We start from the raw sequence: 5,451 nt of genomic DNA on the forward strand, positions 1-5,451 counted from the left end.
AATTGAGCTCACAAGTATGGTCCATAATACAGCATGCAATTTCTCAAGTCAAGCATTCATCAATATGTTCATTCCACATATGCAACATCCATTATGCAAAAGATATACAATATAAACCAAATTCTAGCATGAAAAGTGGCATATCCAAGATAAACAAAGAAAATATAAGAAAACATTGTGAAGAGCTATAAGAAACTCAAATATTACAATCCAAAGTTGTTTAGTGAGAAGAGAAATGAAATGGAGCTAATCTTCATCTCCACCATTTGATTTCATTCCCTCATCATCATCACCAGCTCCAAAGGTTATTTCCATGGGAGCCTTGCCTTGTGATGAAGAAGAACCTATCATGAAGCTCTCAAGGCATCCAAGTCGCTGATCAATTGAGTTGAAACTAGTACATATTTCACCACAAAACTCATTCAATTGTGTATTCACACTATGTTGATAAGATACGAACCAGGACGAAACATCATCTGCCACTTGTTGGGGTTCTTTTGCTCGTTGAGGTTCTCCACATGGATGTCTACCCTTTAGCAACTAACCATGTCTTTCGTATTTAACATAACTCATCTGCTTAACTGTAGTAGATGATAAAATATCATAGTGGGTTCGTTTGATGAAGAGAGTAGATGGTGTGGTCACGCCTAGATAATAAAAAATAAGGTTTAAAATTCCTCCATATGGAAGAATAACTCATCTAGCCTCTTCTCTCATGACCATCCATTTTAATATTAGGCTAGGTAAATCAAGCTTCTTTCCTTTTAACAAGCACCACATCACAAAACAGTCAAGGTAGTAGATATGGTCATGTGACCCTACCATAGGCAATATATTGTAAGTAATGAGTTTATGTAAGATTTGAGCCTGCACGTTTAGCTAACAATACAAGGGAGGATGACCAAAATGTATAGGTTCCTCTATCATAATCATAAGTAGGAACTCCTCAGGGGTAAAGTCTTGGGCCATTATCCAAGAAGAACCAATTTGTGGACATTCAAACTCCCCGTGTTGGATTCTAAGCCTAATGGCTAAGGTTTGTGGGGTTATTGCAAAATATTTGTCCATAAGGACAACTATACTAATGAGGATAAATATAGTTGATTAGTAATCAGTATGGTTGGTTTAAAAGTTTCAAAATGATGGCTTATACTACTAGGCGTAATGAAATAATTCTCTAGTTATGCAATTTATTGCATCTAAGCTAGAATTCAAATTGATAGGGGGAACATCTAAAATTAAAATGTTTATCATATTATGCTCACAAATTTTTTAGTTTAGATCTATTATTGAATCAAGTGTGGCATGTGCTTGAATGAAATGTTTTATTGAAAATCATAATATGAAACATGTTCATTTTCCACAGTCATTTGATTTGTCGTATGGTCTTGCATGTGATTGTTAAATTTTTAGAATCATTATGGTTGTGGTTTTCTGGCTATATTTTTGTATGTGCTTAATTGACAAACCATAAAATTTGTGCTTACTTGCTTTAAATTAAAATATTATGTTTTAGCAAGCACACCCCGAGTACCTTTTTGCAAACATCAAAGGGGGATATATATATATATATATATGTACATATATATTTACTTACATGTACTTTTGGTAAGAAATTCTTTCAAATTGAAAACTATTTTATCTCTTGCCTTATTATTATTGTATACTATATGGTTCTAAATTGCATAACTAGTTCGGTAATTTCACTTAAAAATGCATGCGAACTAGTTAGACTATGTTTGTGCTGAAACCAACTATTTACTCTCATATGTCGTGTGTTTTAAACTCATATCTTTCACGGGTCTTATGACATGTTTCAATTGCAATGATTTGTGCTTATTTATGGTCTAAATCTATTCTCATGTCATTTAAATCTTTTAATGACCAATTATATTGTTTGTGTGCTAAATTGCTATAGTTTTCAAAAATAGTTATTTTTTACATGGCCCTTTCTGCTGCTGCCAAAAGGGGAAGAATTTAGGCAAAATTGGGTATCTTGGGAAAATGGTTGAAATTTTAAAATCTTTACATTTCCCTTATGCATAGTTTCAGGGGGAGCCTTTCTAGGCTGTACCCACTTTTACATGATGTATTTGTCATCATCAAAAAGTGGAAGAATATTGACCTTATAGGTCATACCCTAATTTAATTATGACAAATAATCAAGTATTTAATGTCTATCAAGTTTGTGTGCATGTTCATATTAGTAAGATCATTTGATGGCATGCGAAGACTTAAAGAATAAAGACCTATAAGATTCATTTGTTGTAATTTATATTATCTTCATTTCGGGTCTGTAATAATAATATAGGACCGGTCTATAATAATCTACATATCATGCATATAGGAACTACTAGCTCAAGACCGTAGAATGACCTTAGGGATCACCCTTCAGTCGATCGACACCGAATTTTTAGGACTAAGTAAAAAGTCCTTAGATAGCCCCTAGGTCCTTGCACTTACACGTAAAATAGTCGCAAAGATCACATATAATATCATGGGAATCAAATGAATTAAATCATGACTTAAAGGGCTAAATCACAAAGGTTTCGAGCGACCGAACTAGGCAAGTTAAGTTGCCTCGGGCGACCAAATCGTTGAAAGGTCAAATAGTTGACTAGACTTTGGGAGACCGAACCGAAAAGGGCACCACCGTCCTCGGTCAACCGAACATCCATTCTTACTTTTTCCACCAACTCGGCAGCCCAAACTCTCACGTTCAAAACTGCCTCGGGCTACCGAATGTTCAAGTTTGGTGAACTGAACTCGATACCAGGCGACCGAACCACGGTCTTTTGGAAAATTGCCTCGATTCAGCAAACCGAACCCTTATTCAAGCACCCGAACCTTGAAAAGTCACTTTTCCTATTGTATCTATTCGGGCGACATAACCGAGGGTCAGACGCCCAAAACTCTCCGGTTGTCCTAATTTTTATCGTGATTATTTTGAGTTAAACAGGGTTGATTTTCTTAAATGTTTTTAAAACAAATTTAATAATTCCTTATGTATCCCTAATGGTTATAATTTTAACCTTCTCTATATATAGGGGTTCATTTGCTTAGATTAGCACTTAATTAGCACATTGATTAAGCAAAAATCCTTTGAAATTTCCTAAGCCCTATTTCTTCATACACACCCTATACACTCATATACTACCATTCTTTTGAGAAATCAAGCCTTATGAGTGTTTATTAATTGTTCTAGTGTGCTAAAAACCCTCGTTGATTTATTGCATATTTGATTTTCAGATTGAGGGTTTAGTTAGGTTTTTCCACCGATTTTATTTAATAAATATGTGTGTGGAAAACCTTATAGCTAAGTGAGTCTTTGCATTATCATTGCAAGACTCATTGGGGTTGTATTTTGTGTGTGCAAAAATCCTTTTACAAGCTCATCTCTGAATATCTTTTTGTACTTTGATATTGAGAAAATAATTTTTGAGATATTCTGAATACTCGTGGTAGATATATTTGAAACCCTAAATCGTTATTGAGATTTGCATCTATACGTTGTTTCAAGGATTAGCATGTTGATACACTCCTGTGCTTAGATTGAGATAGTCATTACTTTGAGTGTTGATTGCACACATACACCATTAAGCTTATAGTTCTTACATTATTGGTGTGCATTGATTATATTGTGTTGTATCGGTGCAAATCTGCTTGTGTTTAGAAGCATTAAAATTGTACGCAAAATTTAAATTGTCTGTTATATTCCAGGCGTGGCCTGAGGGGGTTTGATCTAGCCCATAAGGATCAAGTTGGGGTCAGCCCTGTGAATTTGACCTAGGGCATTCTCTGCCCCGTAAAGAGAATTTGTAAAGGTTGAGGTCAACCCTGGTATAATTTGACCTGGTTGTAAACGGTGTTGCTCCACCCGTTAAGTGAGCAATAGTGGTAATCCTTGGGCTTGTGAGCTAAGGCGAGGACGTGGGCAGTATTGGCCGAACCCCGATAACATATCGTGCGTGTACTTTTAATTTCCGCATTTTAAATTCTAACACTTGAATGTTTATGTTTTACTATTGTGATTGATTGAGATTGCATAGAAAGACCCTAGGTTGTGACATACTGCTAACATCTGGTTTAACCTAGGAATAAGTTTAAAATTCCAATTCACCCCTCCTCTTGGGAATACACCAAAGTCAACACTACGTATTCAACCTCAGCAGCAGACAATGCCAAAGAAGTCTATTTCTTGGAAAACCAAGATACCATAGATCATCCTAAGAAGTGGCAAGTACCACTCGTACTTTTTCGATCTATCTTACATCCACATTTGAGTAGCTAATTATTTCAAAGGTTGTATCTTTAGGATACCAAACACCTAAGTCAATAGTATCTATCAAATACCTCAATATCCTTTTGATTTCTATTTGATGAGACTCCTTAGGAGCCGATTGAAAATAAGCGCACATGCAGACGCTGAACATAATGTCAGGTCTACTAGTCGTCAAATAGAGCAGGCTACCTATCATGCCTCGGTAATATTTCACATCGACCGGCTTTCCTTGATATATTTTTCAAATCTAATAAAGGTGCTCATTGGGGTCCCCATTGGCTTGCCACCTTCTATATCAAATTTCTTGAGCAAGTCTCTTATATACTTCTATAGATTTATGAAAGTGACATGCTTAGCTTGCTTAATTTGAAGACCAAGGAAGTATGTTAACTCGCCCATCATGCTCATTTCAAACTCATCTTGCATGCATTTGGCAAAGTCTTTACAAAACTCCTCATTTGTAGCACCAAAGATAATGTCATCAACATAAATTTGTATAATGAGCATATCATTATTTATAGACTTTATGAACAGGGTGCTATCCATTTTCCCTCTAGAAATGTCATTTTCTTACAAGAAGCCACTTAATCATCCGTACCAAGCTCTAGGATCTTGTTTCAATCCATATAAGGCTTTTATTAGTCTGAACACATGATCACTAAAATGAAAGTCCTCAAATCCCAGGGGTTGTGCAACATACACCTCTTCATTTATGAATCCATTCAAAAATGCACTCTTCATATCCATTTGATAAAATTTGAAGTTTTTATGAGATGCATAGGCTAGTAGCATTCTAATTGCTTCCATTCTTGCTACAGGAGCAAAGGTCTCATCATAATCGATCCATTCTTCTCGATTGTAACCTTGAGCTACTAGTCTAACCTTGTTACGGACTACAATGTCGTTCTCATCCTTCTTATTCCTAAACACCCATTAAGTGCCAATTACTAAGTGATCAGTGGGTCTAGAAACTAACTTCCAAACGTTATTTCTTTCAAACTGATTTAACTCCTCTTACATGGCTACTATTCATGATTCACCAGTAATTGCCTCATTTATGTTCTTGGGTTCCTCTTGAGATAGGAACGCACAATGGTTGCACAGATTCTTTAATGATGATCTAGTGGAGTTGCACAGATTCTTTAATGATGATCTAGTGGACATTCCTT

Source organism: Malania oleifera, chromosome 12 (genome assembly GCF_029873635.1).
Source record: "Malania oleifera isolate guangnan ecotype guangnan chromosome 12, ASM2987363v1, whole genome shotgun sequence".
In the NCBI taxonomy this organism is placed as follows: Eukaryota; Viridiplantae; Streptophyta; class Magnoliopsida; order Santalales; family Ximeniaceae; genus Malania; species Malania oleifera.